This window comes from Hyla sarda, chromosome 1 (assembly GCF_029499605.1).
Source record: "Hyla sarda isolate aHylSar1 chromosome 1, aHylSar1.hap1, whole genome shotgun sequence".
NCBI lineage: Eukaryota > Metazoa > Chordata > Amphibia > Anura > Hylidae > Hyla > Hyla sarda.
Window position 1 is genome coordinate 258,879,067 of NC_079189.1, and position 15,675 is coordinate 258,894,741.

The 15,675-nt window shown below is 48.5% G+C and overlaps 4 pseudogenes; all 4 read left to right on the forward strand.

The window, feature by feature from the left end:
• The first annotated feature begins 798 nt into the window (after positions 1–798).
• LOC130321789 (5S ribosomal RNA) lies at positions 799–918 on the forward strand (annotated as a pseudogene).
• Positions 919–10,091: 9,173 nt separating this feature from the next.
• Positions 10,092–10,211, forward strand: LOC130334859 (5S ribosomal RNA; annotated as a pseudogene).
• A 4,916-nt stretch (positions 10,212–15,127) lies between these two features.
• LOC130352155 (5S ribosomal RNA) lies at positions 15,128–15,247 on the forward strand (annotated as a pseudogene).
• Positions 15,248–15,519: 272 nt separating this feature from the next.
• Positions 15,520–15,639, forward strand: LOC130351974 (5S ribosomal RNA; annotated as a pseudogene).
• Positions 15,640–15,675: the final 36 nt, after the last annotated feature.

Consider the following 15,675-nt stretch of genomic DNA (forward strand, 5'->3'; position numbering starts at 1 on the left):
ACGGCCATCCTAAGTTTAACGCGCCTGCTCTCGTCAGATCGCAGACTGGTACAGATCTTAGGGCCCGGTAAGTACCGGCATGGGACACTGGCTGGGAATCCCGGGTGCAGTTGACATTTTAATCTGTTGCCGCCTTCCGCTCCGATTCCGAAAAGGATTTATTGATGCTTAAATGCACAGTATAAAAAGCATGAAGCTGTCAATGGCCATCCTAAGCTGAACGCGCCTGCTCTCGTCAGATCGCAGACTGGTACAGATCTTAGGGCCCGGTAAGTACCGGCATGGGACACTGGCTGGGAATCCTGGCTGCCGTTGACATTTTGCTCTGTTGCCGCCTTCCTCTCCGATTCCGAAAAGGATTTATTGATGCTTAAATGCACAGTATAAAGGGCATGAAGCTTTTAACGGCCATCCTAAGCTGAACGCGCCTGCTCTCGTCACATCGCAGACTGCTACCCAGCTTAGGGCCCGGTAAGTACCAGCATGGGAGACTGGCTGGGAATCTCAGGTGTTGTTGACATTTTGCTCTGTAGCTCTGTAGACATTTTGCTCCGATTCCGAAAAGGATTTATTGATGCTTAAATCCACAGTATACAGGGTGTGAAGCCGTCTACGGCTATCCTAAGCTGAATGCGCCTGTTCTTGTCAGATCGCAGACTGCTGCCCGGCAAGTACGGGCATGGGAGACTGGCTGGCAATCCAAGGTGCTATTGACATTTTGCTCTGTTGCCGCCTTCCTCTCCGATTCCGAAAAGGATTTGTTGATGCTTAAATGCACAGTATAAAAAGCATGAATCTGTCAATGGCCATCCTAAGCTGAACACGCCTGCTCTCGTCAGATCGCAGACTGCTACCCAGCTTAGGGCCCGGTAAGTACTGGCATGGGAGACTGGCTGGGAATCCCGGGTGCCGTTGACATTTTGCTCTATTGCTGCCTTCCGCTCCGATTCCGAAAAGAATTTATTGATGCTTAAATCCACAGTATACAAGGTGTGAAGCTGTCGACGGCCATCCTAAGCTTAACGCGCCTGCTCTCGTCAGATCGCAGACTGGTACAGATCTTAGGGCCCGGTAAGTACCGGCATGGGACACTGGCTGGGAATCCCGGGTGCAGTTGACATTTTAATCTGTTGCCGCCTTCCGCTCTGATTCGGAAAAGGATTTATTGATGCTTAAATGCACAGTATAAAGGGCGTGAAGCTGTCAACAGCCATCCTAAGCTGAACGCGCCTGCTCTCGTCAGATTGCAGACTGCTACCCAGCTTAGGGCCCGGTAAGTACCAGCATGGGAGACTGGCTGGGAATCTCAGGTGTTGTTGACATTTAGCTCTGTAGCTCTGTAGACAATTTGCTCCGAATCCGAAAAGAATTTATTGATGCTTAAATCCACAGTATACAAGGTGTGAAGCTGTCGAAGGCCATCCTAAGCTTAACGCGCCTGCTCTCGTCAGATCGCAGACTGGTACAGATCTTAGGGCCCGGTAAGTACCGGCATGGGACACTGGCTGGGAATCCCGGCTGCCGTTGACATTTTGCTCTGTTGCCGCCTTCCGTTCCGATTCCGAAAAGGATTTATTGATGCTTAAATGCACAGTATAAAGGGCGAGAAGCTGTCAACGGCCATCTTAAGCTGAACGCGCCTGCTCTCGTCAGATCGCAGACTGCTACCCAGCTTAGGGCCCGGTAAGTACCAGCATGGGAAACTGGCTGGGAATCCCAGGTGTCGTTGACATTTTGCTCTGTTGCCGCCTTCCGCTCCGATTCCGAAAAGGATTTATTGATGCTTAAATCCACAGTATACAGGGTGAGAAGATGTCTACGGCCATCCTAAGCTGAATGTGCCTGTTCTCGTTAGATTGCAGACTGCTACCCAGCTTAGGGCCTGGTAAGTACCAGCATGGGAGACTGGCTGGGAATCCCGGGTGCAGTTGACATTTTAATCTGTTGCCGCCTTCTGCTCCGATTCGGAAAAGGATTTATTGATGCTTAAATCCACAATATACAGGGTGTGAAGCTGTCAACGGCCATCCTAAGCTGAACGCGCCTGCTCTCTTCAGATCGCAGACTGCTACCCAGCTTAGGGCCCGGTAAGTACCAGCATGAGAGACTTGCTGGGAATCCCAGGTGTTGTTGACATTTTGCTCTGTAGCCGCCTTCCGCTCCGATTCCGAAAAGGATTTATTGATGCTTAAATCCACAGTATACAGGGTGTGAAGCCGTCTACGGCTATCCTAAGCTGAATGTGCCTGTTCTTGTCAGATCGCAGACTGCTGCCCGGCAAGTACGGGCATGGGAGACTGGCTGGCAATCCAAGGTGCTATTGACATTTTGCTCTGTTGCCGCCTTCCTCTCCGATTCCGAAAAGGATTTATTGATGCTTAAATGCACAGTATAAAAAGCATGAAGCTGTCGTTGGCCATCCTAAGCTGAACGCGCATGCTCTCGTCAGATCGAAGACTGCTACCCAGCTTAGGGCCCGGTAAGTACTGGCATGGGAGACTGGCTGGGAATCCCGGGTGCCGTTGACATTTTGCTCTATTGCTGCCTTCCGCTCCGATTCCGAAAAGAATTTATTGATGCTTAAATCCACAGTATACAAGGTGTGAAGCTGTCGACAGCCATCCTAAGCTTAACGCGCCTGCTCTCGTCAGATCGCAGACTGGTACAAATCTTAGGGCCCGGTAAGTACCGGCATGGGACACTGGCTGGGAATCCCGGCTGCCGTTGACATTTTGCTCTGTTGCCGCCTTCCGTTCCGATTCCGAAAAGGATTTATTGATGCTTAAATGCACAGTATAAATGGTGAGAAGCTGTCAACGGCCATCCTAAGCTGAACGCGCCTGCTCTCGTCAGATCGCAGACTGCTACCCAGCTTAGGGCCCGGTAAGTAATAGCATGGGAGACTGGCTGGGAATCCCAAGTGTTGTTGACATTTTGCTCTGTTGCCGCCTTCCGCTCCGATTCCGCAAAGGATTTATTGATGCTTAAATCCACAGTATACAGGGTGTGAAGATGTCTACGGCCATCCTAAGCTGAATGCACCTGTTCTCGTCAGATTGCAGACTGCTACCCAGCTTCGGGCCTGGTAAGTACCAGCAATGGAGACTGGCTGGGAATCCCGAGTGCAGTTAACATTTTGCTCTGTTTCTGCTCCGATTCCGAAAATTATTTATTGATGCTTAAATCCACAGTATACAAAGTGTTAAGCTGTCAACGGCCATCCTAACCTGAACGCGCCTGCTCTTGTCAGATCGCAGACTGCTACCCAGCTTAGGGCCCAGTAAGTACCGGCATGGCAGACTGGCTGGGAATCCAGGGTGCAGTTGACATTTTGCTCTGTTGCCGCCTTCCGTTCCGATTCCGAAAAGGATTTATTGATGATTAAATGCACAGTATAAAAAGCATGAAGCTTTCAACGGCCATCCTAAGCTGAACTCGCCTGCTTTCGTCAGATCGCAGACTGCTACCCAGCTTAGGGCCCGGTAAGTACTGGCATTTGTGACTGGCTGGGAATCCCGGGTGCTGTTGACATTTTGCTCTATTGCTGCCTTCCGTTCAGATTCCGAAAAGGATTTATTAATGCTTAAATCCACAGTATACAAGGTGTGAAGCTGTCGATGGCCATCCTAAGCTTAACGCGCCTGCTCTCGTCAGATCGCAGACTGGTACAGATCTTAGGGCCTGGTAAGTACCGGCATGGGACACTGGCTGGGAATCCCGGCTGCCGTTGACATTTTGCTCTGTTTCCGCCTTCCGTTCAGATTCCGAAAAGGATTTATTAATGCTTAAATGCACAGTATAAAGAGCGAGAAGCTGTCAACGGCCATCCTATGCTGAACGCGCCTGCTTTTGTCAGATCGCAGACTGCTACCCAGCTTAGGGCCAGGTAAGTACCAGCATGGGAGACTGGCTGGGAATCCCAAATGTCGTTGACATTTTGCTCTTTTGCCGCCTTCCGCTCCGATTCCGAAAAGGATTTATTGATGCCTAAATCCACAGCATACAGGGTGAGAAGATGTCTGCGGCCATCCTAAGCTAAATGTGCCTGTTCTCGTCAGAACGCAGACTGCTACCCAGTTTAGGGCCTGGTAAGTACCAGCATGGGAGACTGGCTGGGAATCCCGGGTGCAGTTGACATTTCAATCTGTTGCCGCCTTCCGTTCCGATTCGGAAAAGGATTTATTGATGCTTAAATCCACAATATACAGGGTGTGAAGCTGTAAACGGCCATCCTAAGCTGAACGCGCCTGCTCTCGTCAGATCGCAGACTGCTACCCAGCTTAGCGCCCGGTAAGTACCAGCATGGGAGACTGGCTTGGAATCCCAGGTGTTGTTGACATTTTGCTCTGTAGCCGCCTTCCGCTCCGATTCAGAAAAGGATTTATTGATCCTTAAATCCACAATTTACAGGGTGTTAAGCCGTCTACGGCTATCCTAAGCTGAATGTGCCTGTTCTTGTCAGATCGCAGACTGCTGCCCGGCAAGTACGGGCATGGGAGACTGGCTGGCAATCCAAGGTGCTATTGACATTTTGCTCTGTTGCCGCCTTCCTCTCCGATTCCGAAAAGGATTTATTGATGCTTAAATGCACAGTATAAAAAGCATGAAGCTGTCAATGGCCATCCTAAGCTGAACGCGCATGCTCCCGTCAGATCGCAGACTGCTACCCAGCTTAGGGCCCGGTAAGTACTGGCATCGGAGACTGGCTGGGAATCCCGGGTGCCGTTGACATTTTGCTCTATTGCTGCCTTCCGCTCCGATTCCGAAAAAAATTTATTGATGCTTAAATCCACAGTATACAAGGTGTGAAGCTGTCGACGGCCATCCTAAGTTTAACGCGCCTGCTCTCGTCAGATCGCAGACTGGTACAGATCTTAGGGCCCGGTAAGTACCGGCATGGGACACTGGCTGGGAATCCCGGGTGCAGTTGACATTTTAATCTGTTGCCGCCTTCCGCTCCGATTCCGAAAAGGATTTATTGATGCTTAAATGCACAGTATAAAAAGCATGAAGCTGTCAATGGCCATCCTAAGCTGAACGCGCCTGCTCTCGTCAGATCGCAGACTGGTACAGATCTTAGGGCCCGGTAAGTACCGGCATGGGACACTGGCTGGGAATACTGGCTGCCGTTGACATTTTGCTCTGTTGCCGCCTTCCTCTCCGATTCCGAAAAGGATTTATTGATGCTTAAATCCACAGTATACAGGGTGTGAAGCCGTCTACGGCTATCCTAAGCTGAATGCGCCTGTTCTTGTCAGATCGCAGACTGCTGCCCGGCAAGTACGGGCATGGGAGACTGGCTGGCAATCCAAGGTGCTATTGACATTTTGCTCTGTTGCCGCCTTCCTCTCCGATTCCGAAAAGGATTTGTTGATGCTTAAATGCACAGTATAAAAAGCATGAAGCTGTCAATGGCCATCCTAAGCTGAACACGCCTGCTCTCGTCACATCGCAGACTGCTACCCAGCTTAGGGCCCGGTAAGTACTGGCATGGGACACTGGCTGGGAATCTCGGGTGCCGTTGACATTTTGCTCTATTGCTGCCTTCCGCTCCGATTCCGAAAAGAATTTATTGATGCTTAAATCCACAGTATACAAGGTGTGAAGCTGTCGACGGCCATCCTAAGCTTAACGCGCCTGCTCTCGTCAGATCGCAGACTGGTACAGATCTTAGGGCCCGGAAAGTACCGGCATGGGACACTGGCTGGGAATCCCGGGTGCAGTTGACATTTTAATCTGTTGCCGCCTTCCGCTCCGATTCGGAAAAGGATTTATTGATGCTTAAATGCACAGTATAAAGGGCGTGAAGCTGTCAACAGCCATCCTAAGCTGAACGCGCCTGCTCTCGTCAGATTGCAGACTGCTACCCAGCTTAGGGCCCGGTAAGTACCAGCATGGGACACTGGCTGGGAATCCCGGCTTCCGTTGACACTTTGCTCTGTTGCCGCCTTCCGTTCCGGTTCCGATTCCGAAAAGGATTTATTGATGCTTAAATGCACAGTATAAAGGGCGAGAAGCTGTCAACAGCCATCCTAAGCTGAACGCACCTGCTCTCGTCAGATCGCAGACTGCTACCCAGCTTAGGGCCCGGTAAGTACCAGCATGGGAGACTGGCTGGGAATCCCAAGTGTCGTTGACATTTTGCTCTGCTCCGATTCCGAAAAGGATTTATTGATGCTTAAATCCACAGTATACAGGGTGTGAAGATGTCTATGGCCATCCTAAGCTGAATGCGCCTGTTCTCGTCAGATCGCAGACTGCTACCCAGCTTCGGGCCTGGTAAGTACCAGCATGGGAGACTGGCTGGGGATCCCGGGTGCAGTTGACATTTTGCTCTGTTTGTGTTCCGATTCCGAAAAGGATTTATTGATGCTTAAATCCACAGTATACAAAGTGTGAAGCTTTCAACGGCCATCCTAAGCTGAACGCGCCTGCTCTCGTCAGATCGCAGACTGCTACCCAGCTTGGGGCCTGGTAAGTACCGGCATGGGAGACTGGCTGGGATTCCCGGGTGCCGTTGACATTTTAATCTGTTGCCGCCTTCCGTTCTGATTCGGAAAAGGATTTATTGATGCTTAAATCCACAATATACAGGGTGTGAAGCTGTCAATGGCCATCCTAAGCCTGAACGTGCCTGCTCTCCTCAGATCGCAGACTGCTGCCCGGCAGATACCGGCATGGGAGACTGGCTGGCAATCCAAGGTGCCATTGACATTTTGCTCTGTTGCCGCCTTCCTCTCCGATTAATAAAAATATTTATTGATGCTTAAATCCACAATATACAAGGAGTAAAAATGTCAACGGCTATCCTAAGCTGAACGCGCCTGCTCTCGTCAGATCGCAGACTGCTACCCAGCTTAGGGCCCAGTAAGTACCATCATGGGAGACTGGCTGGGAATCCCAGGTGCAGTTGACATTTTGCTCTGTTGCCGCCTTCTGTTCCGATTCCGAAAAAGATTTATTGATGCTTAACCCCTTAAGGACCAAGGACGTACCGGTACGTCCTTGGTCCTGCTCTTCTGATATAACGCGGGGTTACACAGTAACCCCGCGTCATATCATGGCGGGCCCGGCATCATAGTGAAGCCGGGACCCGCCTCTAATAGCGCGCAGCGCCGATCGCGGCGCCGCGCGCTATTAACCCTTTAGCCGCGCGCTCAGAGCTGAGCCGCGCGGCTAAAAGTGAAAGTGAAAGTTCCCGGCTAGCTCAGTCGGGCTGTTCGGGATAGCCGCGGCTAATCGCGGCATCCCGAACAGCTGACAGGACAGCGGGAGGGCCCCTTTCTGCCTCCTCGCTGTCCGATCGCCGAATGACTGCTCAGTGCCTGAGATCCAGGCATGAGCAGTCATGCGGCAGAATCGTTGATCACTGGTTTCTTATGAGAAGCCAGTGATCAACATAGAATATCAGTGTGTGCAGTATTATAGGTCCCTATGGGACCTATAACACTGCAAAAAAAAAGTGAAAAAAAAAGTGAATAAATATCATTTAACTCCTCCCCTATTAAAAGTTTGAATCACCCCCCTTTTCCAATAAAAAAAAAAACACAGTGTAAATAAAAATAAAAATAAACATATATGGTAACACGGCGTGCGGAAATGTCCGAATTATAAAAATATATCATTAATTAAACCGCTCGGTCAATGGCGTGCGCGCAAAAAAATTCCAAAGTCCAAAATAGTGCATTTTTGGTCACTTTTTATATCATTTAAAAATGAATTAAAAGTGATCAATAAGTCCTATCAATGCAAAAATGGTACCGTTAAAAACTTCAGATCACGGCGCAAAAAATGAGCCCTCATACCGCCCCATACATGGAAAAATAAAAAAGTTATAGGGGTCAGAAGATGACAATTTTAAACATATTAATTTTCCTGCATGTAGTTATGATTTTTTCCAGAAGTCCGACAAAATCAAACCTATATAAGTAGGGTATCATTTTAATCGTGTGGACCTACAGAATACATAGCAGGTGTCATTTTTACCGAAAAATGTACCACGTAGAAACGGAAGCCCCCAAAAGTTACAAAACAGCGTTTTTTTTTTCAATTTTGTCGCACAATGATTTTTTTCCTGCTTCATCATAGATTTTTGGGCAAAATGACTGACGTCATTACAAAGTAGAATTGGTGGCGCAAAAAATAAGCCATCATATGGATTTTTAGGTGTAAATTTGAAAGAATTATGATTTTTTAAAGGCAAGGAGCAAAAAACGAAAATGCAAAAACGGAAAAACCTCCGGTCCTTAAGGGGTTAAATGCACAGTATAAAATGGTTGAAGCTGTCAATTGCCATCCTAAGCTGAACGCGCCTGCTCTCGTCAGATCGCAGACTGCTACCCAGTTTAGGGCCCGGTAAGTACTGGCATGGGAGACTGGCTGGGAATCCCGGTTGCCGTTGACATTTTGCTCTGTTGCCGCCTTCCGCTCCGATTCCGAAAAGGATTTACTGATGCTTAAATCCACAGTATAAAGGGCAAGAAGCTGTCAACGGCCATCCTAAGCTGAACGCGCCTGCTCATGTCAGATCGCAGACTGCTACCCAGCTTAGGGCCCAGTAAGTACCGGCATGGGAGACTGGCTGGGAATCCCAGGTGCAGTTGACATTTTTGCTCTGTTGCCGCCTTCCGTTCCGATTCCGAAAAGGATTTATTGATGCTTAAATCCACAGTATACAGGGTGTGAAGATGTCTACGGCCATCCTAAGCTGAATGCGCCTGCTCTCGTCAGATCACAGACTGGTACAGATCTTAGGGCCCGGTAAGTACCGGCATGGGACACTGGCTGGGAATCCCGGCTGCCGTTGACATTTTGCTCTGTTGCCGCCTTCCGTTCCGATTCCGAAAAGGATTTATTGATGCTTAAATGCACAGTATACAAAGTGTGAAGCTGTCAACGGCCATCCTAAGCTCAACGCGCCTGCTCTCGTCAGATCGCAGACTGATACCCAGCTTAGGGCCTGGTAAGTACCAGCATGGGAGACTGGCTGGGAATCCCGGGTGCAGTTGACATTCTGCTCTGTAGCCGTCTTCCGCTCCGATTCCGAAAAGGATTTATTGATGCTTAAATCCACAGTATACAGGGTGTGAAGCTGTCTACGGCTATCCTAAGCTGAATGTGCCTGTTCTTGTCAGATCGCAGACTGCTGCCCGGCAAGTACGGGCATGGGAGACTGGCTGGCAATCCAAGGTGCTATTGACATTTTGCTCTGTTGCCGCCTTCCTCTCCGATTCCGAAAAGGATTTATTGATGCTTAAATGCACAGTATACAAAGTGTGAAGCTGTCAAAAGCCATCCTAAGCTGAACGTGCCTGCTCTTGTCAGATCGCAGACTGCTACCCAGCTTAGGGCCCGGTAAGTACCAGCATGGGAGACTGGCTGGGAATCTCAGGTGTTGTTGACATTTTGCTCTGTAGCTCTGTAGACATTTTTCTCCGATTCCGAAAAGGATTTATTGACGTTTAAATCCACAGTATACAGGGTGTGAAGCCATCTACGGCTATCCTAAGCTGAATGCGCCTGTTCTTGTCAGATCGCAGACTGCTGCCCGGCAAGTACGGGCATGGGAGACTGGCTGGCAATCCAAGGTGCTATTGACATTTTGCTCTGTTGCCGCCTTCCTCTCCGATTAAAAAAAATATTTATTGATGCTTAAATCCACAGTATACAAGGTGTGAAGATGTCAATGGCCATCCTAAGCTGAACGCGCCTGCTCTCGTCAGATCGCAAACTGCTACCCAGCTTAGGGCCCGGTAAGTACTGGCATTGGAGACTGGCTGGGAATCCCGGGTGCCGTTGACATTTTGCTCTATTGCTGCCTTCCGTTCCGATTCCGAAAAGAATTTACTGATGCTTAAACCCACAGTATACAAGGTGTGAAGCTGTCGACGGCCATCCTAAGCTTAACGCGCCTGCTCTCGTCAGATCGCAGACTGGTACAGATCTTAGGGCCCGGTAAGTACCGGCATGGGACACTGGCTGGGAATCCCGGCTGCCGTTGACATTTTGCTCTGTTTCCGCCTTCCGTTCCGGTTCCGATTCCGAAAAGGATTTATTGATGCTTAAATGCACAGTATAAAGGGCGAGAAGCTGTCAACGGCCATCCTAAGCTGAACGCGCCTGCTCTTGTCAGATCGCAGAATGCTACCCAGCTTAGGGCCCGGTAAGTACTGGCATGGGAGACTGGCTGGGAATCCCGGGTGCTGTTGACATTTTGCTCTATTGCTGCCTTCCGCTCCGATTCCGAAAATAATTTATTGATGCTTAAACCCACAGTATACAAGGTGTGAAGCTGTCGACGGCCATCCTAAGCTTAACGCGCCTGCTCTCGTCAGATCGCAGACTGGTACAGATCTTAGGGCCCGGTAAGTACCGGCATGGGACACTGGCTGGGAATCCCGGCTGCCGTTGACATTTTGCTCTGTTGCCGCCTTCCGTTCCTATTCCGAAAAGGATTTATTGATGCTTAACCACTTAAGAACCTAGGGCGTATGGATACGCCTTGACGTCCTGGTACTTAAGGACCCAGGGCGTATCCATACGCCCGTGGGAATTTCGGTCCCCGCCGCGCGCCGGGCGGGGACCGGGCCGGGGTGACTGCTGATATCTATCAGCAGGCACCCCGTGCAAATGCCCAGGGGGGTCATCAGACCCCCCCACGTCGGCGATCGGCGCAAATCGCAAGTGAATTCACACTTGCGATTTGCGCCGATTCCGGGTCATACGGGTCTATTGTGACCCGGTGACCCGGAATAGAAGGGGGATCGCGGTTGTCCAAGACACCCACGATCCCCCTGTAGGCATAGGAGTGAGGTGGCAGGGTTGCCACCCCTCCTATCCCTGCTATTGGTCTGCTATTGATCGTCAGAGGCGACGACCAATAGCAGACCGGGGGCGGGGGGGGTTAACTTTCGTTTTCCCCGTCCTGCCCTCCCACAATAGGCGGGGCAGAACGAGGAACCGAAGGGGACCGGGCGCCGACATCCACTTACCCATCCGGAGGCTGCGGCGACGTTGATCGGCGGGCGGCGTCACGTGTGTCTGAAGAGGACGGCTGCCGGGATCCTACGGAAGCCGGTAAGTAGATCTGGAGGGCTACAGTCTGAGACCGTGGTCTCTAACTGTAGCCCTCCAGATGTTGCAAAACTACAACTCCCAGCATGCCCAGACAGCTGTTTGGGCATGCTGGAATATGTAGTTTTGCAACAGCTGGAGGGCTGCAGTTTGAGACCACTATACAGTGGTCTCTAAACTATATCCCTCCAGATGTTGCAAAACTACAACTCCTAGCATGCCCACATAGCTGTTTGTTGTCTGGACATGCTGGGAGTTGTAGTTTTGCAACATCTGGAGGTCCACAGTTTGGAGATCACTGTGCAGTGGTCTAAAAACTGTAGCTCTCCAGATGTTGCAAAACTGCAATTCCCAGCATGCCCAGAAAGCAAACAGCTGTCTCGGCATGCTGGGAGTTGTAGTTGGGTACCTCCAGCTATTGCATAACTACATCTCCCAGCATGCCCTTCGGTGATTAGTACATGCTGGGAGTTGTAGTTTTGCAACAGCTGGAGGCACACTGGTTGGAAAATATTGAGTTCGGTAACAGAACCTAACTGAAGGTTTTCCAACCAGTGTGCCTCCAGCTGTTGCAAAACTACAACTCCCAGCATGCACGGTCTGTCAGTACATGCTGGGAGTTGTAGTTTTGAAACAGCTGGAGGTTTGCCCCCCCCCCCCCATGTGAACGTACAGGGTACATTCACATAGGCGGGTTTACAGTAAATTTCCTGCTTCAAGTTTGGGCTGCGTCAAATTTTTTGCCGCAGTGCAAACTCCTAGCGGGAAATTCACCGTAACAAGTCAGTGTGAATGTACCCTAAAAACACTACACTACACTACCACCTAATAAAGAGTAAAACACTACATATACACCCCTTACACTGCCCCCCCCCCCCCAATAAACAATTTAAAACGTCTTGTATGGCAGGGTTTCCAAAACGGAGCCTCCAGCTGTTGCAAAACAACAACTCCCAGAATTTCTGGACAGCCACTGACTGTCCAGGCATGCTGGGAGTTTAGCAACAGCTGGAGGCACCCTGTTTGGGAATCACTGGCGTAGAATACCCCTATGCAATCCCTAATTTAGTCCTCAAATGCGCATGGTGCTCTCTTACTTCGGAGCCCTGTCGTATTTCAAGGAAACAGTTTAGGACCACATATGGGGTATCTCCGTACTCGGGAGAAATTACACTACAAATTTTGGGGGGCTTTTTTTCCTTTTACCGCTTGTGGAAATAAAAAGTATGGGGCAACACCAGCATGTTAGTGTAAAAAAATAAAAAAAATTTACACTAACATGCTGGTGTTGCCCCATACTTTTTATTTCCACAAGCGGTAAAAGGAAAAAAAGACCCCCAAAATTTGTAACGCAATTTCTCCTGAGTACAGAAATACCCCAGATGTGGGCGTAAAATGCTCTGCGGGGGCACAACAAGGCTCAGGAGTGAGAGTGCACCATGTACATTTGAGGCCTAAATTGGTGATTTGCACAGGGGTGGCTGATTTTACAGCGGTTCTGACAAACGCAAAAAAAAATAATACCCACATGTGACCCCATTTTGGAAACTACACCCCTCACCGAACGTGACAAGGGGTATAGTGAGCCTGAACACCCCACAGGTGTTTGACGAATTTTCATTAAAGTTGGATGGGAAAATGAAAAAAATTATATTTTTTCACTAAAATGCTGGTGTTACCCTAAATTTTTCATTTTCACATCGGGAAATAGGAAAAAAGCCCCCACAAATTTGTAAACCCATCTCTTCTGAGTAAGAACATACCCCATATGTGAATTTAAAGTGCTCTGCGGGCGAACTACAATGCTCAGAAGAGAAGGAGCGCCATTGGGATTTTGTAGAGAAAATTTGTCCGGCATTGAAGGCCACATGTGTTTACAAAGCCCCCATAGTGCCAGAACAATGGACCCCCGACACATGTGACCCCATTTTGGAAACTACACCCCTCACCTAATGTAATAAGGGGTACATTGAGAATTTACGCCCCACAGATGTCTGATAGATTTTTGGAACAGTGGTCAGTAAAAATGAAAAATAAACTTTTTCATTTGCACAGCCCACTGTTCCAAAGTTCTGTGGGGTGTAAATACTCACTGCACCCCTTATTAAATTCTGTGAGGGGTGTAGTTTCCAAAATGGGGTCACATGTGGGGGGTTCCACTGTTCTGGCACCACGGGGGGCTTTGTAAACGCACATGGCCCCTGACTACCATTCCAAACTAATTCTCTTTCCAAAAGCTCAATGGCGCTCCTCCTCTTCTGAGCATTGTAGTTCGCCAGCAGAGCATTTTACGTCCTAACATGGGGTATTTCCATACTCAGAAGAAATGGGGTTAGACATTTTGGGGGTCATTTTCTCCTATTACCCCTTGTAAAAATGTAAGATTTTGGGGAAAAACTGCATTTTAGTAAAAAAAAAAAAAATTTTTCATTTACACATCCAAATTTAACGAAAAGTCGTCAAACACCTGTGGGGTGTTAAGGCTCAGCGGACCCCTTGTTACGTTCCTTGAGGGGTGTAGTTTCCAAAATAGTATGCCATGTGGGTATTTTTTGCTGTTCTGGCACCACAGGGGCTTCCTAAATGCGACATGCCCCCAAAAAACCATTTCAGCAAAAGTTGCTTTCAAAAAGCCAAATGTGACTCCTTCTCTTCTGAGCATTGTAGTTTGCCCGCAAAGCATTTTACATCCTAACATGGGGTATTTCCATACTCAGAAGAGATGGGGTTACAAATTTGGGGGGGCATTTTCTCCCATTACCCTTTGAAAAAATGGTAAATTTGGGGGAAAAACTGCACTTTAGTGAAAATTTTTTTTTTCATTTACACATCCGACTTTAACGAAAAGTCGTCAAACACCTGTGGGGTGTTAAGGCTCACTGGACCCCTTGTTACGTGCCTTGAGGGGTCTAGTTTCCAAAATGGTATGCCATGTTGGGGTTTTCTGCTGTTCTGGCACCATAGGGGCTTCCTAAATGTGACATGCCCCCCAAAAACCATTTCAGCAAAATTCCCTCTCCAAAATCCTATTGTCGCTCCTTCCCTTCTGAGCCCTCTAGTGCACCCGCCGAACACTTGACATACACATATGAGGTATTTCCTTACTCGAGAGAAATTGGGTTACAAATTTTGGGGGGATTTTTCATCTATTACCCCTTGTAAAAATTCAAAAACTGGGTCTACAAGAACATGCGAGTGTAAAAAATGAAGATTTTGAATTTTCTCCTTCACTTTGCTGCTATTCCTGTGAAACACCTAAAGGGTTAACACACTTACTGAATGTCATTTTGAATACTTTGAGGGGTGCAGTTTTTATAATGTGGTCATTTGTGGGGTATTTCTAATATGAAGGCCCTTCAAATCCACTTCAAAACTGAACTGGTCCCTGAAAAATTCTGATTTTGAAAATTTTGTGAAAAATTGGAAAATTGCTGCTGAACTTTGAAGCCCTCTGATGTCTTCCAAAAGGAAAAACATGTCAATTTTATGATGCAAACATAAAGTAGACATATTGTATATGTGAATCAATGAATAATTTATTTGGAATATCCATTTTCCTTACAAGCAGTGAGCTTAAAAGTAAAAAAAATGCTAAATTTTCAATTTTTTCATCAAATTTTGGAATTTTTCACCAAGAAATGATGCAAGTATCGACAAAATTTTATCACTAACATAAAGTAGAATATGTCACGAAAAAACAATCTCGGAATCAGAATGAAAGGTAAAAGCATCCCAGAGTAATAAATGCTTAAAGTGACAGTGGTCAGATGTTCAAAAAATGGCCGGGTCCTTAAGGTATATTTGGGCTGGGTCCTTAAGGGGTTAAATGCACAGTATACAAAGCGTGAAGCTGTCAACGGCCATCCTAAGCTGAACGCGCCTGCTCTCGTCAGATCGCAGACTGATACCCAGCTTAGGGCCTGGTAAGTACCAGCATGGGAGACTGGCTGGGAATCCCGTGTGCAGTTGACGTTTTAATCTGTTGCCGCCTTCCGCTCCGATTCGGAAAAGGATTTATTGATGCTTAAATGCACAGTATAAAGGGCGTGAAGCTGTCAACGGCCATCCTAAGCTGAACGCGCCTGCTCTCGTCAGATCGCAGACTGCTACCCAGCTTAGGGCCCGGTAAGTACCAGCATGGGAGGCTGGCTGGGAATCCCAGGTGTTGTTGACATTTTGCTCTGTAGCCGCCTTCCGCTCCGATTCCGAAAAGGATTTATTGATGCTTAAATCCACAGTATACAGGGTGTGAAGCCGTCTACGGCTATGCTAAGCTGAATGTGCCTGTTCTTGTCAGATCGGAGACTGCTGCCCGGCAAGTACGGGCATGGGAGACTGGCTGGCAATCCAAGGTGCTATTGACATTTTGCTCTGTTGCCGCCTTCCTCTCCGATTCCGAAAAGGATTTATTGATGCTTAATTGCACAGTATAAAGGGTGAGAAGCTGTCAACGGCCATCCTAAGCTGAACGCGCCTGCTCTCGTCAGATCGCAGACTGCTACCCAGCTTAGGGCCCGGTAAGTACTGGCATGGGAGACTGGCTGGGAATCCCGGGTGCTGTTGACATTTTGCTCTATTGCTGCCTTCCGATCCGATTCCGAA